This window comes from Onychostoma macrolepis, chromosome 09 (assembly GCF_012432095.1).
Source record: "Onychostoma macrolepis isolate SWU-2019 chromosome 09, ASM1243209v1, whole genome shotgun sequence".
NCBI classification, from domain to species: domain Eukaryota; kingdom Metazoa; phylum Chordata; class Actinopteri; order Cypriniformes; family Cyprinidae; genus Onychostoma; species Onychostoma macrolepis.
The window spans coordinates 19,074,984-19,096,916 of NC_081163.1; positions in this window are offsets into that span (position 1 = coordinate 19,074,984).

Genomic DNA, 21,933 nt, shown 5'->3' on the forward strand with positions numbered 1-21,933 from the left:
TCCTCCATCTTTCATAAGAATGAAAAATGTGTGTATATTGCACTTATCTCTTTGAGATTTTAGAAGGTCATTTCTCTTTTCCAGTTCTGGGAACTTTTTTTTTTTTCCTTTGTCAAAGCCTTAAACTTTATTCTGGTTATTTAAGATTAAAGCTTTATGAATATAATGTGTACAATATTTTTGAATAAGTATGATATACTTTTAAATATGCATATATAACAACTTTGTTTTTGTAGGTAGCATACAGTTAGTATCATGGCACCAAAACTCTTGCACCTCATAATATTAGATTTTCTTTTTAGTTCTACCTTAAACTTTTTTGTCTGCTTATTACGTGAAAATTAGGGTTAGGGTTAGACTGTTTACACTGGTTTTCTTTTTGTCTTTTAATTGCATTTTAATTGCATTACATATAATATGTTCATTTTACTTTTCTAGTTATAAAATGGATTATTAATACCATTACATTATTTTATATTTTATTCTAATGATTATATATTATGTTATAAACGTAAATATTTTACTTTAATTTATGACAGCATTCTTTATGCAAGATTGTTGCATGTCCACTAATTCTAAAATATTAAAGGAGAGGATTGCTCCTGTCAGTTTTGATTGTGATATCATATTGTATCATCACATTTATTTATTTATTTGTTTGTTTGTTTTTTCTAACCTTTTTTTTTTTTTTTGTATCAATCTTTGTATATTTGCTGCAGGTTCCCTGTGGAAAAATAGAAAAAAATAAGCTCAGACCATCATTACAATATTAATTAGCTAATTAGTTACATTGGTTGTTAGTCTGTTTTTGTTTTAGTTAACTCGCAGTGTTGCAAATTAATTTCTCCTCATGGCTCATAAAAGAGATTTAATATTTAGCTGGGCATTCATGTCACACATGGGTATGATCACACACTCTCACAAAGTGTTTATGTTCTCAACAAAGCATTCCCCTGTGTTCTGTCCATAATATCTATACACATATCAACAAAAGAAGCATCCGAATCAAGCCTTTAAATTTTCAGTATAGTAACTAATGCTTTGCAAACTTCCTTGTGACATGACCTGTGTGCAGGAAAGACAATTTTTTTTTTTTTTTTTTTTACCTGAGACATGGCGCCAGTGTAATTAGCATGACAGTGTAAACTATATTCATGTCTAAAAGGCTCTAAATGTTTGTTATTGTGCTGGTTTTAATTCTCTTTTATGCAGGCAATGAACTATAGACAAAGAGCCGAGGTCCTTCAGGACACCAGAGTGCTTTCCAAAGGCACTTAAATGTATTGTTTACCAAGCAAATGCTTAATTACCAGGTTGAATTAATTAATTACACTTCTTCTAAAGACAACAATACCCCATCCCCTGAGTGAACCTGGTGTGTGTGTGCGTGTGTTGAGTGAGGGGGCTAGAGGTGACCCGCTTCTTCTTTCCTCTAAAAATAAACTAACGGGAAAGAATTGCAGAGCAGTAGAGGGCGCGAGTGGAGTGGGGTGGGTCCGGGGGGAGCAGACAGGTTAACATCACATTAAGTGGAAAGGGCAGAGCAGTTTCTCTCTGCTTAAAGTGGAAATTGTGTGCATATCACAGAACACCCCACACGCTGAAAGGCTCATTAGCATTAGCATGAGGCCAAGAGACAGTGCTCAGTCCGATCTGGCTGAGGTTCTCCAGGGGTGTGCCCACGCTAGAGCCAGAGACCCTCACATGCACACCCTCACTTCATGAAGAGATCGATGGAATTGTAAATGTTTGCACACTTGAGTTTAACACGCATTTCATCAATTCAACTTTTAAGTTGAAGGGTTGTTAAAATAGCTTCTCCTATCTCAGTGTAACATGCAATGTCAATTTTAGGTAGATTGACTTCCTAAAGAGTGTAAACACTGACTCTGCAGTGCTTTCAAAACATTGTTGTCTTTGTTTAAGCGACTTGACAGGTCAACTTTTGAATCAGCCAGCGGCGTTAGTTTGGGCTGGGGCTATCTGCTATCAAAGGGATGGTGGGAGTTTTGAGAGGCCTGTTTAGAATTATTATTTTGCAATTCTGCTGTGTCAGTACAAACTGTTTATTTTATTTATTTATTTTTATTATTTTTTTCATGAAAACATTAAGCATTTTGTCGATCCCCTGGTTGGGCTATGAGTCAGACACATATAGAATGTACACGCATTTTTAGAGTCTCTCTCTCTTTCATATTACAATAGAAAACTTAAGTTATTTTCAAGTGCAATAATATTTCACAATATTAGTAATATTTTTAATAAAATAAATGTGGCTTTGATGAGCGTAAGAGTCTTCTTTCAAAATATATTTTTTAAAAATCTTACCTACCCCAAACTTTTGAACTGTTGTGTAAAGATAATTAACAATTTGATATTTAAAAATAACTTGCTACACATTTATAATTTGAATTATAATCTGAATAAATCATTTATAATGTCAAAATTATGGAACAAGGTTACATATGTAATTTCCAAGAGATTGAGTTTTGCATTTATTATCTCTGATGCTTTTTCTATTGATTTTTGACCATTCTGCTGTTTTCCAGATGTTTGAAACACTGTCTTAGTTAAACTCGTCATGATCAGAATTGATAGCTTCTAATTTAGCAGTTTTCCAATTGATGTATTGATTTCTTAGTCGACTATTGTAATGGGTCCCTATACTGTAGTTATATTGAAATTAGATTAAATCATCATCATCTCTTATAATTAACAGCATACCATGCATCCAGTGCTTTATCAGCTTTACAGTGGGAAAATGTTTCAGCTTACATGCTAAATGTGACTAGTACTAGAATAGCGTATTGACTAGAAAAGTAACAGCAGAGAAAATATTTACCTAGACACCATAAATCATGTGGTAGAAATCACTCTGTAATGTTTTCTTATATTGTTTTTTTTCTTTTTTCCCTCAAGAGCACTACATATCTGTACGTGTCTTATTGTCCTTCATAGAGGAGGATAACAGAACTTGGTGATTTCTCAGATGAGACATGCTCATCCCCCTGGTGCACTACGGATGTGTTCACATTGTCCTAGAATTATTTTTTTTTTTTTACTTTAACCTTCCCATCTTTATGTCACCCTTTCTGCTTTAGTGTTATCTAGTGCTTGTCATAAACCTTGTCTCCCGTTTACCCATTCTTTCTGAATCCTGATTGGCAGCAACTGTCCTGTATAATGTTTGCAGATGTGTCTCATTGAGTTTTGAATGTCTGCGATTACTCTCCCACAAAGCAGCAGCAAGACAATAATAGGCCATTTGAATGCCATTGGCCAGCGAAGTCTATGAAAGAGAGAGAGACTCTAAAAATGCGTGTACATTCTATATGTGTCTGACTCATAGCCCAACCAGGGGATCGACAAAATGCTTAATGTTTTCATGAGAGCACAAGTGAATGGCTTTGCTTTTATACACTCTATTAATGTGTAATTATAATTCGGATGAAAAGAGAGCTATTATCATTGCGCTGATGAGGCACAGCTCGTTCGCTCTTGCTCACTATTGAAAAGCTCTTATTACGATGTTCAATGTCACTGCGACTGCCTGAGCCTCAGCGGTGAATGCACAAAGATGTCTGGCTGCTTTTGTTCAGCTGGAAAATTCCCATAAATGTCGGGACCTTTTCTACTCACCGAATGGAATGTCTGTGTTTTATTGGTGGAGTAATTTCTGTACGCAGCTGATCATGTGACACTGAAGACTGGAGTAATGGTTGTTGAAAATTCACATTACCGTCACGAAAATGAACTACATAATAAAATATTCAAATAGAAAACAGCAATATTTAATTGTAACAACATATGACTATGTATACTGTATATAAAATCAAATAATGCAGCCTTGGTGAGCGTAAGAGACTTCTTACAAAAACATACAAAATTACATAAAAATCACTGTTATTTTGAGTATGTATGTATTTTTATTCAATGTAATTTTATTTTATTTTATTTTTTGGCAAAAAGTCGTGGCAAATATATCATGAATAATCAGTATATATAGTGCCTAGCCCTGCTTTTATTTCACCTCAGAATAAAACTTGTCACTCAAGTGCACATACCGGCAAAATGATAAACATCTGTTTAAATCCATTTTAATATGTTGGAGTTCTTCTCTTGAGTGGAAATATCCTGTTCTATCAAAGATCTGCCTTTGATATCGGTTCAAGCACATTTACTCTTCTTGTCAAGTTAAAGGTCATTTTGAGAGATCCTATGAATATTATTATGTATTTGTGGAATTGCCTGACATTTTTGATACATGCTACAGTTCTTTTTCTTCTGTCTCAAAGACGTATTTCTTTTAACACTGTTCTCAGACGCATTTTGTAATTAACTTAGAAAAATTTGAAATATATGGAAATACATTTCGCACTCTAAGGAATATATGACATTCTTAAGAATGCATATGCAGTGTAATTTGACAATATCTTGACTTACGGCTAGAAACAAAGTTTAGTCAGACACCATTCATTTAAGAGTTTCCAGAAACATAAGAGCATTTTGACCTTCGTTATATAATTCAAGAGCTATTTTGTGTGAGCATGTATGTATGTATGGCAGGACTTCATTGAGTTTACTGTTGAGAATGAGTGATGGTTTTGCTTCTCTTAAGCACATCATTACGGGAGATGAGAGCATGAAAAGTGCTCAAACACACGTCTCTGTTGGCACTGAGCTCCTTAAGAATGTCAGTTCTAGTGAGAGCCCGTTTATCTAATATACGGATGTGTGCCTATGTGAGTATTAGCAGGATAGAGAAAGATGTTTTTACCACCAACATACATCTTGGAAATTTCTAGAAGGCTTATAAATATTTCTCTTGCTTTCTAATGCAGTCCCCATTGGCAGAGAGTGTGGAAGATGACAGTTTTTGTGCATTCGTGCATGTGTGTGTTAAAGAGAAATACGTGTGTGAAAGTGCTACTTCGCACCTCTGGATGGAAGGTAATGTAGTCCGACTCAGACCCAAAATAAATAAGTAAACAAGGGAGGCAAAAGATGACAATGACAAGTTCCCTCTTTGAAAAAAAGTAGGAAATTTTCAAAGGGAAGCATGTGACAGTGAATGTTATGCGTCAAAGTGGAAGACTGGTGTCAAGATTTAGCTGAGGGAACTTTTAGTGCTTTAAACACAGTGCCGTTAGCAAAACTTTCTGGTGAGAAAAATGAAATTTAAAGATCTATAATACATACAAAAGGAGGAGAATAAACCAGATGGGTCCTGAATACTGATTTTTGAAGGTCAGGACATTGATTGTTTTGTGTAGACATTCAGACGTTTCGTTTTCAGCTTATCTGTCTGTCTTGGAAGTATCTAGAAAACCATATCTGAAAAGGAAAAAAAAAATATATAATAATAATTGTTGAACTTACAGGAATAGTTCACCCAAAAATGAACAAGATGTCATCATTTACTCACCCTCATGTTGTTCTAAACCTGCTGGTAATCAAACACTTGACTTCCATTGTATTTATTTCGCTATGGCTTTCGCCATCAGCTGTTTTGTTTTTCATAATTCTTCAAAATATCTTCTTTTGCATTCAACATAAGAAAAAAAAAAAACCTTGTACAGGTTTGGAACAATATGAGGGTAAATGATGACAACATTTTCATTTTTTGTGTGAAGTATTCCTTTAATTCAATAGACAGTGGTTCAACATTGACAATTAGTTTTGCTAAGAGTAAAATAAACTGTAAAATCAAATGCTGATTAAAATGCAGTAAAATTGCATATCAACGTAACTGAATTTTATTATTGTTACTAGCTAGCGGTAGCACACATTAGCATGCATAATTTTACCTTTTTGTTTTACCTTATGTACTGGCTATGGATAATAGAAGATAATATGCTGCCATTTGCAGAGTATTTCATTTTTAAGCATTGCACATTGAACATTAAACATGGATATTGGTTTATTTTATCATACAATAATGTTTAAACCGCATTCAATTCAACTCAACGAAATGAGAATTTCCTACTATAAAAAATGTAATGGAACACCACTAGGGCCTGACTGAGATACACTACCATTCTAAAGTTTGAGATCAGTAAGTTTTTTTTATTTCTTTTGTAATTTTATTCTGCACGGACTAATAAAATACATTAAAAGTGACAGTAAAGACAGTATGCTCTAAATAAATGCTGTACTTTTTAACTTCTGAAAAAAAAGAATGTTCTACAGTTTCCGCAAGAAAATTAAGCATCACAGCTGTCAACGTCGATAGTAATGACTACAGAAAATTCACAGAAATAAATTATACATTTAAAATATATTAAAATAGAAAACCGTTATTTTAAATTGTAATAATATTGTGCAATGTTAATATTTTTACTGTATTTTTGATTAAATAAATGTAGCCTTTGTGAGCGTAACACACTTCTTTCAAAAACATTACAGAATCTTACAGACCCCAAACTTTTGAAAGGTATGTAAAAAATGGCAAATTATCATCTCTGTTAATAATTGTACACCTGTAAATGTTACCATTGTTATGCTAATGATAGACTTGCCATATTGTTTCCCTATGTATCATTTCTTTATTAATTGAAATTAATTACACAATGAAATTTAAGTTTCAGCATTCAGTCTTTGTTGTATTAGCTCATTGATGTACAGTAGCTTGCAGCAACAACAATGTTTTTGAGTCTATCCACCAACAGTGTTCCACAGTGTATTAGACATCTTGACATATTTATAGAGTTGTTGCTGCTGCTGGGTGCAGGAGTAAATTCTTAGTTTTTGAAATGGCTACAACCCACTAACATTGTGTGTGTGTGTGTGTGTGTGTGACTCCATCAGTGTTTTTGTTCCTGAAATGAACTATTGGCTTGGGTCCACAGCTCTTCATACACACTTCAGAGACCGATGCCCTGCTCTCAGCTCTCTGTTGCCCAGGAAACAACCTTCTCAGTGCCACAGGCAAGGGTGGGCCGCCATTGTGGAGCTCTCGAGTAGAGCACTTCAGCTCACAGGCCTCTAATTCCCTCTCTCATGCTTTCTGTAGAATCCCTCTACCTCTGCTGTTCATTATCTTTGGCCATTGTGTGTGTGTGTGTGTGTGTGTGTGTGTGTGTGTGTGTGTGTGTGTGTGAACACTTGATTGTGTTTGATAGTTGTACACCATATCCGCATAAATATCTACCCTTGCATCTCATTCTAATTATTATAATGGTATCATTTTAATGGTGTCATAACTTTGTTTTATTCACTGATATTCAATAGAAAGAATGGTTTAATCTTATTTTGTGTTCATTTCTCAACGTCAGAAACAACAAGATTACATAAACACAGTTTAAAAAACTTTGAAATGAGTAGCCACAGTAATAAACTCTTCTTCTTTATGGCATCTTTATGGTATCTGTTACTTACATGCTGTTTTAGGACTGATTCCAAACAAGACAACATTAATCTGAAAGCTTTGTTCATGTTCTGAGTCTCAGCAGGTCTTGCCCTGAAACCCAAAACCCCTCTCTTATCTGGGATTAATCTGAGAGAGAAGGGGACAGAATCATTATTAAATTCATTAGGTAATTAATTCAATTTCACTAAAGCTGTGCTGCATTACTGAAATGAGTATTTTAATGCGAACCAGACTCTGAGTGAAACATCACAGAGAGCATGCAGAGCACAAAAACAAATAGTCACTGGAACTCGATGACACAGCGTTGCATTGTGAAAAGCTAATATTCACATGACTTCAGAAATAAATAATCATACTCTAGTGTTACTTTACACTAAAAAATCAGTTTACTAATGTTGTTGATTTTGTGCAGGTTTGACAGTTTTAGAAAGTAAATAATGTGAGAATGTCATGTAACTTTTTTTTTTTTTTAATTCACATGCATCATTTCAATCTTCTGGCATTAGCTTTTTGCTGCAGTTAATTTGATAATTGCTTGTTCTTTATTTATGCTCATAAATACTTTGCTCCATGTAGTCTCAACTGACTGCCTGATGCATACAAAATATAAAAAGGCATGCTCTAGCAAAACTGACAGATCCAATCTGACTGGATGGCTTTATATATTTTGTAGGGTTTTTTGGCCTGAACAAGCTACGAAGTAGACAAGACTGGATGTCCATAGTCAAAAATCTGGTTTTGCAAGTAAAGTACAGTACATTTCAAAACACGGTTATTTTAGTTAACTAAACCTAAAAGAAAAAAAATAAATAAATAGATAGATAAATAAACTGGAGAAGAAAAATAAACAAAATAAATGTATAATTTTCGTTTAGTTTAACGTGGTACTAAAACTCTACTAAAATAATTAAAACAAATAAAATTCACTAAAATGCACACCAAAATGACTAAAATTAAAATGAAAACAGATCATATAAGAAATACAAAAAACTATCATGGCATCTTAATGATACTAAAATAACACTAATTTAAAAGTTCATGCTCACAAAGGCTGTATTTATTTGATGAAAAAGTAATATTGTGAAATACAATAAATAACTGTTTTCTGCTTTATATAAATATATATATATTTTTATTTTTATTTTTTTTAAGTTAAGTGAACTTGACAATTCACTTAACTTATTTGTAAAATTATAATTTACTTATAATTTACTAATTTTAAGGCAACAGGCTTCCTCAATTTTTTTAAGTTAAGGCAACTTATCACTTTTTACAGTGTGTTCATATTTCAACATTCACAAAGGTCAAATTTCAGAAAGAGCTGCTGTGTAAAATCATTGTAATGTGCTGATTTAAAAATGTTAATTTATTTGAAAAAATGCATGTATTTTATGTCACATATATACATTTGACAAAGCAACACATAGGGGTTACTGGCATATAGCAAACCATTTACACCCAGCAACATCTACATCATTTTCAATAGCTGATCCATTAGCAGTGCTTCATTTTAGTAATGCAAAGGCCATCTGTGCTATTGACAAAACAGTATTTATCGATTAATCGTTTTCGTTTGTTGGTTTGTTTTAATCATCTACTGTACACCATACAGCTGTACTCACCTAATGTAAGTAATGCATTCATTGCTGCACAGTGCAATGCAAAGCAATTTTCTCACAGTGGTTGAGGTTGATTATGTGTGTCACCGACATTCAGCAAGTATGTAATCAGATAGGATAGATTTAATCACGTGCTGTCACGCCATCTTACGCAGTCCTGAACTCAGACATGAGTCAAAGTGACAATTGGACATGTTTGCCGACTCAAAATATGACCTTTTAACAGCGTTGTTCAAAGATATTTTGCACAAGGTTGTTTTCTCAATTTAATTTATTCAATGCATGACTTAATTGGGCTTTAAGGTCTTTTCACACCAAGCAAAAACAGACCAATCACATAGGAACTTTTGTGTCATGACTCATGTGGAAAAGGCATTCTAAAAAGGAATAAAGACTAGATTGAGTATAAGAGACAATTACATTTAATCATTTAGCAAGTATAAGACTTTTTGTCTGGTATTAGTTTTGCTTTTTAATTTAATTTTTTTCATGTAAACGGGTCTTAACAGTTGCTGTTTAGCTTTTTAACTGTACAACTGTTCATACCGTATTTCAACATACATAAAGGTCAAGTTTCAGAAAGAGCTGTTGTGTGAAATCTGCTAAATGTCTGGCTGGAGTAGAGTTTCTCATCTTTCTTTTCCTTTTCTGGTGCCCTCGAAATGTGCTTTCTCTCTCTTCCTCGGTGGAGATTAATGGTACCCATCTGCTGTAACATGTGGGGTTTGTCTAGATGATGCTACTGTGACATGATACATAATGGAGCCATTGTTTCAGCAAAACGGCTCAATCAGCCGAGATTTGTTTAATACAGCGCCTGATAAGACATCGAGATGTCTCAGACAAGCTCTTCTTTTCTGTCAGTAGTTTCAAATAAAAGATAACTGTCATATTTGTCAGTGGTAGAGAGGATTTATTTGATAGCTAAAAATGGATGTAAATGTAAATTAGAAGAGCATCATAATATAGATGTTAAAATGATGTAAATAAACACTGTACACCTACACAAACATCTATGCATGCTACTGCTACCAGATGCATTTACAGTATCTGAGAAAAAATACAGTAAAGATGGCAATATTGTGAAATATTATAACAATTTATTCTCTTTTAAAATGTAATGTATCACAGTTATGCTACATGATCCTTCAGAAATCATTCTAATATGCTGATTTGGTGCTCAAGAAACATTTCTTCTTATTATTATTATAAATGTGGAAAACAGTTGTGCTGCTTCTCTTTTCATCTCTTTACTTTGGTCTTCCTTTGCAGTGCATTTAGTGACTCTTTGTGTACAGTATGTGTGATTGTGGTGTTTGTATAGCTGATGTTATAGCTTGGCCTATTGAGCATAAAACATAAGTATCCTGCTTTCATGTTCATTTAAACACATGCTAACACAGCCTCTAGTCTTTATTGACATATTCCACCTCTGTAATGTATTTGCACAATGTTATTATCTTTGAAGTATGCCAGCTCTCCGTTGGATATCATATCTATCACATAATATTCACCATAGAGTCATAGAGCTGTTGTGTTAATGCGAGCCATCTGCTAGGCTTTCTTTTCTTCTTAGTTCAAGCTATCTTGTCACCATGCTGTGACAGTTATGCAAAAAGCACTAATACAAAGTGAGAGCAAAGTTTAATGTGGTTAATGAAGGCGCCACATTCATTTCACCCACGTTCCCTTGCACTTCACATTCTATGTCTTTCATGTCCTTTTACCAACTACACAATACAAGCCTTTGGTTTTAAGGGTCATATCATTTAAAGTTTTCCTTGAGGTGCACTCGTCAAGGTTTCTTGCCAGCAAAAACAGTAATATGTTCGTTTTTCTCCATTTCCCTCCTTCTCTTTGAACTTTAAACTTTGCTATTGTACCTTGAGGACTTTTATGCAGACGCAGTCTTTTGATTGGCTAATCTTTTCTCATAATATTAGTAGCAGCGCTCACTTGCAAGTCGCATGTTTGCTTTCAGATCCAATATAGTTTTCATTACTTTCTTTGTCTGTATTATATTGTGTTGTGACAGGTTCACAACAGACTTGAAACTGAGGCACAGCAGCGTTTATATGAAGCGTTTTGAGCCCTGACTGTGAAGATTGCATCCTGCTGCATTTATCACAGAACTGGACTGTATAGATCATGGAGGAATGGAACAAAAGAGATTATATATGGTACAGAAATGAATCAGCTTGACAGGAACAAATCCGTTTAAGAGTAATGGAGGAGGAGAGGGGAGAGCGAGAAAAAGAGAAAAAGCCGAGAAGGGAGGAGTGATAAAAACACAGATGAGAGGAATGTAATTGAATAAAAGCAGGAATGTGAGGGAGCAGTCAGAGATCCTGATCTTATTAGGATTAAGAAACAGTCCTTTGTGCTCGATGGTATAATGTAAGCAAACACAGATATAATGGTAGACAAAGCAAAACATTTCAAATAGAGAATATTGATTAATTAAATTCTGATTTTAGCTACAGTTGGTTATTATCTTTAAAAAAAAATTAAGCCTCCCTCCATGTGTACTGTTTAATGAATGTCTGTAGATATGAACCCCTATAGAACACATAGCCAGACCCGAGTTAACTTGGTCTGCACTATATTTGTGGGAAAATTGGCAAAATGCATAACAGTATGGCTCTTATTGGTGGTTGTTATTGGTCAAAAATATTTAATACAACAATACTCAAGAGTTGAGGAACACTACTGTTACTGTTTTTTTTTTTGTTTTTGTTTTTTTTATTAAAACGTTTTATTCAGCAAGGATGAGTTCAATGACAGTAAATACATTCGTAATATTATGGAAGATTTAAATAAATTCAGTTTGTTTGAACTTTCCATTCATCAGACAGACCTGAAAAAAAAAAAAAAAGGAATCAAGGTTTCTACAAAAACATTAAGCAACACAGCTGTTTTCAACTGATATTTCTAAGAAATGTTTCTTAAGCAACCAATCAGCATATCAGAATAATTTCTGAAGGATCGTGTGACACTGAAGACTGGAGTAATTCAGCTTTGTAATCACAAGAATTAATTCTTATGCATGTAAATAGTAAATGATTATATAACTTTAAAATAAATGTTAAAATAGATTAATGTTAAAAAAAAAAAAAAAAAGTAATATATTTCACAATATTGCTGTTCTTACTTTATTTTTGATCAAAACATATTTGATAAAAACAGCTTTGGTGAGCATAAGAAATTTCCTTAAAAAACAAAAACAAAAACAAAAAAAACATTTTATTAATTAAATTAAATAAATTAAAATATTACCAACCCCAAACTATTGTATGTATGCAGATTTTTTTTTTTTTTTTTCATAAAGGCTTTATGATTATTTAATTAATGCCATATCTGATCAAATAATTTCTGCAAAAGGCCACTAACACATGAAAGATACAGCAAAACATTTGGATGCATTTGAATTTTAGGGTTCAAGCACGTCTGTATGCATGTGTGAATGCATTTACATGTGTTTTTCATGTGCAATCAATAAAAACAACCCACTGTATCATTATATGCAAACCACATGGAAAGTCACCAGCTGCCAAGTGATCGCTGATTTTCCTCATTAGCTGGGTCATTTAAAACATCCAAATACTTCAGCGTCACTCCTGTTAAATTTGAAAGACGTTTATGCATCTTTCTCTTTGGACATCCTCCCCTGCTGCTTCCCTGAAAAGCAGCGAAGAAGATGTTTGGCAAGGTTTTTACAGAATGGAAATGTTGCCTTACAGAGTTTTGGGTCCGTTTTCAATTTTTCCTGATGATTTGTATGGAAATTGTCAGTGACAGTGGTGTAATTATGGGATAAATGCTGTTCCACAGCCAGCTCGTAAATAGAAAAATCAGCGAGACGATTTTTCAAAGGGATGTTGCTCAGCTGATGGGGCTGCTGACAGCATGAGTCTGACCCTGCCGAGAATGGATGTGTGTGTGTGAGGCGATGGTTGTTTTTGGCAGCTTCCTGTCACTATCTTCACTGATGAACTCTCAGTGTCTTGATTCTGTCTCAGTTCATCTCTATCAGGAACGCATAGTGTGTATAAATAGCTTCTACTACACAAAAAGTGAACGGGAAATTGAAAGAAAGAAAAAAAAAAAGCTGTATTACTCTATATCAGAAGGAGGAAAGAGGATGGGTGAGCGCAAGAGCGAACAAGTGACAGATCCTAGGACAGACAGACTCAGTCCCGGAGTGGAAGAAGAGATCTGACAATGATAATCAGGTCAGTGTGCCGGCTGGGACGCGTTCCACTCCATCCGTCCCCTGGGAACCAATCATTGGTTTGTTGCCTCTCTGTGGATACAGGAGAGAGAGAGAGACCAGCGACTTCTGTCTGCAGCAATCTGTTACTTCTGGTGGATTATTTCTAATGCTGACAAGCAGTTCCCCACAGTATTTGCTTGAAATGTGTTTAAACACATTTTTGTGTCATTTTTAAGGAATATCAGATTAAATATAATTATAGAGCATTTAATGGAAGTGATTCTCAAGGACAGATAGTCATCTTGATATCATTTCACTACATACAAATACAATTTATATAATTACAACACATAATAACATAACACATGATAAATAATAATAAATAAACAGTAAATAATAATACAATATTATAATAACAATAATAATGTTAATATTAAATATTGAGTTTATTTAGAATTATATAATTTATTGTTTTATTATTATTATTAATGACACTAACATTATATTAATACATTACATAGAAAATAATTTTATTTTTAAGATTCATTCTCTATTTGTTTGTTTTTTTATTACCAAATATAGTACTGATACATCACCCATTAAGTCCCAAGAGAAGGCAAAGCATGACATCTTTTATTTAGAGAACTCACTTTGACTCAAAAGACAGTAGTCTGACAGCAAAACACTTTGACTGGGTGTGGACGATTTATCTCCAACTTTAGAGCGCGGTGAGAATGGGATAAGAAATGCTTCAGTACATGACTCAGAACAGCAAACAGGAAATCTCCCTCCAATCAGCAGGAATCTGATATCTGTAGTACCGCTGGTTTCAAACTGAGCTGTCAAAACTTTGGCTAGACGAGATGGAATGATATCATGAGGGAGGGGAGGAAGCAGAGGACTGATAGAGGGGTTAATTGAGGTTGCTAAGTTTATAATCATTTAGGAACTCTAGCCCATCTTTGATCAGCCCGTATGAACATATGGAGCAGTCTAAGCAAATGTATATTAGAGCTAGTCAGTGTTATACAGATCAACTGTTTGACTATGAACTTTATAGATCACTTTGATGGAGTAATAACCAGATACAGCTGGTATTATCATCTGAAATGTCTCCAGAGACCATTTGAAAGCAGATTTCATATACATTTTTGAGGGAGAGTTTTCTTCAAAATAGATGAATGGGATTTTTTTTTTATTACAATGGTGATGTAATATCGTGGCAGTTCATAAATGATGACAAGATTTCCATTTTTGGGTGAACTATTCCTTTAATGATCCATTACTTTTAAAAACAACGTACCACCTAGACCAGTAGTGGTAACAAATGCAAATATAAGATAAAAACAACCATGTCAAGTGTTTGAGCCCTTTTATGGTGACTGTTGTTTCACAGGACTCATATTTGAGCACTTTTGGATCACAAGTGCGGTGCTGTACCAGGTGAGCTACTGAGCAAGTTTACTACACCAGAAAAGCCATACAAATGGTATTAGTTTACAAATAATGCATTATGTTAAAAATGTTTTATACATAGCATTTTTTTTTTTGCAAGAATCCACACAGTCTTTATCAACTGAAAATCTGCCCTGTAATCATAATTTGTGTGAAAAGTAGTCAAACGTATTTATTTATTTATTTTACTGCCACTGGTTCTCATTTCAAATGGATATTGCAGGTAATTAGTGATTTATTTTATTTATTTATTTTTTTTTAATTAGAGGCACCCTTTTCTATTGAACCTATATATGCTGGTTTTTAGGGAGGGCTGACAGTGCAATGTTGTATAAAAAAAATAATAAATAATAATAATAGAATAAAAATAGGCTATATAATGCAAGATAAAATGAGAGCATTTCAAAACATAATGCAATACAATAATAGTTTTATCCTGATTATACTGTTTTCATAATTGTTAGAAGGCAAAATTGCAAATTAATATAAAATGATTAATTGCCCAGCTCCCTAGTATGTCCCTATTAGCTGACAGAAATGGCTGAAATAGGTTTTCTGCTGTGCTGACTCTCTTTTTCACATTTTTATCAGAAAACTTTTAGAAACTCTGTCTTTGTTTTACATTTTCAAGTTTGCACATTTGGCACATTTTGGAGAGAAGACGTGTGAGTGAAGGATGGCCTAGTTCATTCGCTAGTCTAGCATACATTAGCAAACCGGCTGAAATTGCTCACAGCACCTTTAATTCATTAAATTTTTGTTACGGTTATGATTTGATAAATTGTCTCCTCCCAGCCAAAGTTCAAAGGTCACAGGAACAAATTGGACTAGCGGGAGGAAAACAGCTTCCTCTGGGAGGAGAGAATGTGGGAAAGAAAGAGAAAAAAAACGAAATGTGGTAATTGCCAGTCAAGCCCCCCCCAAAAAGGAAAAGAAACGCTGAGTCGGTTCATTAGCGCAAGACGTTATCGGCAGTCCCGCATGTTCATTTGCTGTTAAAACTGTCATCTTTTAATGGAAATTAGCCTCAATTTTTCTCCCTTTTCATGTGGAGTTTGTTGTGTTCTGCATACATCAGCAGAACAGAACAGAAGAGAAACAAGAGCGAGAAGAGAGAGAGCGAGTGAGGGAATTTAGCTAAGGTGGACAGATCCCACAGCACACAGCCTATTTATCTTCCTTCTAAAGTGGCGAATTGTGAATGCCGGCACTAAGTGATTCCATCTATCTCTGATTTCACGCAACTCTCGGAAACGTTTGTGTTGTCCTCTACGGAGTCATTTTCAAAACAGTTGAAGTGCACAGGAGATCTGATTTCATTACTATGAGAGGAAGAGAGAGAGAGAGAGAGTCGGTGTGTCTATTTTCACGACCTTTTCCTTTGTCTTTAGCTACCGTCTATGTCGTTGCTGCCCATTAAAATCACGAATGAAATTGTGCTGCGTTTACAGATAACTGATTGTCATGGAAACAATGGCGCTTCGGTGTATCTCCGCAGAACAACATCACATCCCCATTAAACCGATGTGCCTCTGCCACCGCAGCAAATTTAACTGGCGGACACGTGTTAGTCCCCACACGACAGGAACTAATGTAATAAGGCCTCTATCTCGTTTCAGTGGAGGAGCATTTTGAGCGTTGCACCGGTGTTATGAGGCTATTACAAGCTGTATAGCTGACCTAAGATCAGCTCTGTGTTGTTATTAATAAAAGAGAGGGATTTGGAGGGATGCGGTCTGGAAATGGTTATGTGTGAGCGTTCTTCCTCCCAGAAGCCCCATAATTTGCTTTGATTGGGCCATCGATCTTGTTTACTGGGGGCACGAGTGCTTCTCACACCTCATCTAAACTGTTTTTCAGTAAATAAAGCTGCTCATAATTCCTTCCTGGATGCTGCAGAAGGAGTTTCATAGATGATAAGCAGTGTTAGGGAGTATAGCTAACTAAAAATAGCAACGCTAATAGCGTAACTAGAGTTTTCAGTGTGGCAGTAGTTAAAGGGATAGTTCACCCCAAAATGAAATTCTGTCATCAGTTACTCACCCTCAAGATGTTTCAAACTTGAATTTCTTTCTTCTGTGGGATATAAAATAATATATTTTGAAGAATGTTGTTAACCAAGCAGTTGCTTGGCCTCACTGTATGCTTTTTTGTTTTCCCTCCATAGAGGGAATCTGAATAAATGTTGACAGAATTTTCATTTTTGGGTGAACTGTCCCTTTACGCTATCCTCATAACAGTGTAGATAGTTGCATTTTATAATGAGTTGTGGTGTTGTGTGAGTGCGAACAATCACTACAATGCTTTTTTTTGGGGAAACAAATGTGAGAACCTAATTGCTTTTCTGTTGACCTTATGTAGCAAAGTCTGATTCGTTTTAGTGCATCTTATTTGGAAAGTTTCATTCATTCTGTGACTCTAGTCATCCTAAATAGCCCACTCTCTCATTTGTAGTGTTGGAAAGTCTAAGTGAATTTAGTGAATCAGTTAAATGAATCATCTTAAATGAAGAGGGTTGCGTTAGAATGTACGTAGTATGTTTGACACCAAAATGAATCTAAAATTATACTTATTGTGTAGTCACTTCACGAAGCTGTTGTTTTCCATCATTAGTAAATTAACTATTTGAATGTCAGAAATAATGCATTTGATTAAAATGACTGTGAATGCATAATCCAATCATGTGCTATTAGTGCATTTATAGTAGCCTAAGCAAAGTGAATCTATAGGTTTTACTTGTAATTAATATATTTCTACTGTATTTTTAATTAAAATCCTTTAAAATAGAACTTGGTGATAGTACAGAGAAAAATCCACAAAAAATGTATAACACACTTTTAAGTAATACACTTATAAAACACTTGTGTATATTTTTGTCCTATATCTGACTACACTTAAAATCAATTTAAGTGTTAGTGCTAATCAATTGTGTAGGATTACTACATAAATGTATATTAAGCACTCAAAGCACACTTTTAATATATACACTAATAAAACTCCTCTGTGTGTGTATGTATATATATATATATATATATATATATATATATATATATATATATAATATTTTCCTTACGGTAGTATACTTTATTACAATACACTAAAAATTAATTCCAGTGAATCGGTTTGTTCAGATGGTTCGTGTGAGTGAACATGAATACAACAATGATTTGCCTATTAATTTCCCTGTATGTATTTGACTTGGTTATGCAAACCATAGTGTTTTATTGTACTTAGTACAAGTATAAATAGTTAAGATGTGTTGATTCATTCAGAACGTCTTTTTTTTTTTTTTTTTTGCCAGCCAAAATATGGCTCAGATTAAGATATACATGATCTTTGAATAGTTATATCCAAATTATTTATTTATTTTGATGTACAGTGGGTACGGAAAGTATTCAGAGCCCCTTAAATTTTTCACTCTTTGTTATATTGCAGCCATTTGCTAAAATCATTTAAGTTCATTTGTTTTCCTGATTAATGTACACACAACACCCCATATTGACAGAAAAACACAGAATTGTTGTCATTTTTGCAGATTTATTAAAAAAGAAAAACTGAAATATCACATGGTCCTAAGTATTCAGACCCTTTGCTGTGACACTCATATATTTAACTCAGGTGCTGTCCATTTCTTCTGATCATCCTTGAGCTGGTTCTACACCTTCATTTGAGTCCAGCTGTGTTTGATTATACTGATTGGACTTGATTAGGAAAGCCACACACCTGTCTATATAAGACCTTACAGCTCACAGTGCATGTCAGAGCAAATAAGAATCATGAGGTCAAAGGAACTGCCTGAAGAGCTCAGAGACAGAATTGTGGCAAGGCACAGATCTGGCCAAGGTTACAAAAAAATTTCTGCTGCACTTAAGGTTCCTAAGAGCACAGTGGTCTCTATAATCCTTAAATGGAAGACGTTTGGGACGACCAGAACCCTTCCTAGAGCTGGCCGTCCGGTCAAACTGAGCTATCGGGGGAGAAAAGCCTTGGTGAGAGAGGTAAAGAAGAACCCAAAAATCACTGTGGCTGATCTCCAGAGATGCAGTCGGGAGATGGGAGAAAGTTGTAGAAAGTCAACCATCACTGCAGCCCTCCACCAGTCGGGGCTTTATGGCAGAGTGGCCCGACGGAAGCCTCTCCTCAGTGCAAGACACATGAAAGCCGCATGGGTTTGCTAAAAACACCTGAATAAGATTCTCTGGTCTGATGAGACCAAGATATAACTTTTTGGCCTTAATTCTAAGCGGTATGTGTGGAGAAAACCAGGCACTGCTCATCACCTGTCCAATACAGTCCCAACAGTGAAGCATGGTGGTGGTAGCATCATGCTGTGGGGGTGTTTTTCAGCTGCAGGGACAGGACGACTGGTTGCAATCGAGGGAAAGATGCATGCGGCCAAGTACAGAGATATCCTGGACAAAAACCTTCTCCAGAGTGCTCAGGACCTCAGACTGGGCCGAAGGTTTACCTTCCAACAAGACAATGACCCTAAGCTCACAGCTAAAATAACGAAGGAGTGGCTTCACAACAACTCCGTGACTGTTCTTGAATGGCCCAGCCAGAGCCCTGACTTAAACCCAATTGAGCATCTCTGGAGAGACTTAAAAATGGCTGTCCACCAACGTTTACCATCCAACCTGACAGAACTGGAGAGGATCTGCAAGGAGGAATGGCAGAGGATCCCCAAATCCAGGTGTGAAAAACTTGTTGCATCTTTCCCAAAAAGACTCATGGCTGTATTGGATCAAAAGGGTCTAAATACTGAGCAAAGGGTCTGAATACTTAGGACCATGTGATATTTCAGTTTTTCTTTTTTAATAAATCTGCAAAAATGTCAACAATTCTGTGTTTTTCTGTCAATATGGGGTGCTGTGTGTACATTAATGAGGAAAAAATGGCTGCAATATAACAAAGACTGAAAAATTCTACTTGGTCTCATGGCATTTACGTACCTGGGTGCACTTTTTAGCGTGACATGAAATACGTACCAATAAGTACATATCACTGCAGTTTCCAATAAAGCATAATTTTCGCACAATTACTTGAAGAATATCATGCTATGACTTCAAAACAATATTAATATGCTGGGAGATCTGAAAACGTTACCGTTGCACACATCCAGCTTCATATCTATGGGTTTTCATAGGTGATAAGTTTGTTCGGTAGCTCACGGAGTACGGAGACGGACTTAAGAGACGAGAAGCACCGGTTTGAATCCCATGTAACTGCGGTTCGACAAAGCAGTTAAAATCTGCATAAAAGGAAGTTAAAATAGCATGGTTGCAGCAGCTAATACGTTTTTATATCAGTTTTGCCTTTGTTAACACTATCAGGTAGGTTTAGGGCTGGATTTGGTGTAGGGCATATTTCCAACATGATAGAGCATTAACCTTTAGCGACAGTCCCCGGATATTTGAATTCTGAACCGCCGCAATACGTATCTGAAGCAACATAATAAAAAAAACAGCAATACGTACCAATATCTACGTAATAAAAACGTGCCAGGGTTCACATATTGAACCTGTGTTTTAGCACCACTCAGTGGACATTTCTATTTAAAACTGCGGTGAAACGTGCAGCAAGGTACGTAAAACAGTGTCGCACAAAAAGTGCGCAGAGGTACATATTTTTATGAGACCAGGTTGGAAAAATTTAAGGGGTCTGAATACTTTCCGTACCCACTGTATTTTTTAGCATGTTTCTGCCTTAAGTAACTGTTATGTAGCTATGATTTGTTTGTACCTTGCTGCATATCTAACTACTTTTTTTTCAAAACAGTGTTCTGACTGTCGCTACTTCAGATTATGTAAAGCTTGTACCGTAGCTTTACAATATACACTTTCAAAGTAGCTTTCCCAGCCCTGTTAATGCATGCTTACCTTCCTCCCACTTCTGCAGACACTCATGTCTGTCTCCGTCTGTCTCTTTTTCGTCTCGCACACCTTCTTCTCCCATCACTCACGCTTTGACTCTTCAGAGGCAGGCAGGTTTTACAGCGAACAAAGGCCCAAGCGAGCACACAACACATCCATAATGAATGAAGGCAGGCTGTTTTAATGACCGGGTCCAAGAGGAGTCACAGCACAAAGCTCTCCCAGCACCATCAGCTCTGTTCCCGGGATAATGATATCACCCTTGGCCCCGGCGAGGTCTAGAGGAACCTGCTTCTCCATGAGCTTTAATTATCTTTTTGATAAATGCCGGGCAGTGGAAGATGCTAACTCAGGTTCAAGGGTCAGCCTCTGAACCGGGACACGAAGACCCTGGCGGTTGAAAGGTCGCAGTGCATTTGAGCACGCTAAGAGCTGTGAAATAAGCGGCTTTGAAGTGCCATGTTGTATCATTTATTTAAGGTGCACGGCTGCATTTTTAATACATGAGACGCAATAACCTGCAACATACGTGCTGTTATTGAAATGAGGAGGAAAGCCACCGCAGAGGTGTGTGGATGGATAGATCAATCATTTTAATAGCTGCGGTCTCTCGTATCGCGTGTGTAGAGGACATGGCTCAGGCTGACCTGTTAGTAATGGTGTTGAGTGATTGATGGTTGATCTCTGCTTGCAGGAGAGTGTACAGTGGGCGTCCCAGGGCTAATTTAGTCACTGCGGCTCAGGAGACGAGAAGATCCGATTGTGTGAAAAGACAGAGGAGCTGTCGACTAGCTAGGAGCGTTAGCGTTAGCCGTCGAGAGCCAAGAAGACACCGAAGACAAAACAAGAACTGCCAATGTGGTGCTAACACTATACGCTCACACAAACTGCGAGATGGGTGACTCACGTTTGTGTTGCCTCCCCTGAGTGGCGCGCTAGACACCGTTTATACTGAAACAGAGAAGGAGAAAGGGAGCAAGGGATGGATAGGAGAGGTAACAGCAGACGTTGAATTATTAAAGGTGCAGGGGGCACTTCAAATACAAAACACTCCTCAACTCTAGATGAATGCAATCCTATATCTGTCTCAGTGTTCATTCACTTGATGTTTATTATTCTGACGTCCCATAATGCACCACCTGCAGCACTTCCCACGCAGGAAAATAAAAGGTGTCATTAATTAATTGGTTTGCTTGCTTCCTAATATTCTAATTGGACAGGCTGGTAATAAAGTTAACCCATGAGATCAATGAATAATTACTGACAGCCAAGGCTTAAAGAGATAGTTATCCAAAAAATAAAAATTCTGACATTATTTACTCACCCTCATGTTGTTCAAAACTTTTCTTTTTGTTTGTTTTTTTGTTAATATTCTGATAAATATTCTGATAAATAAACTTTTAT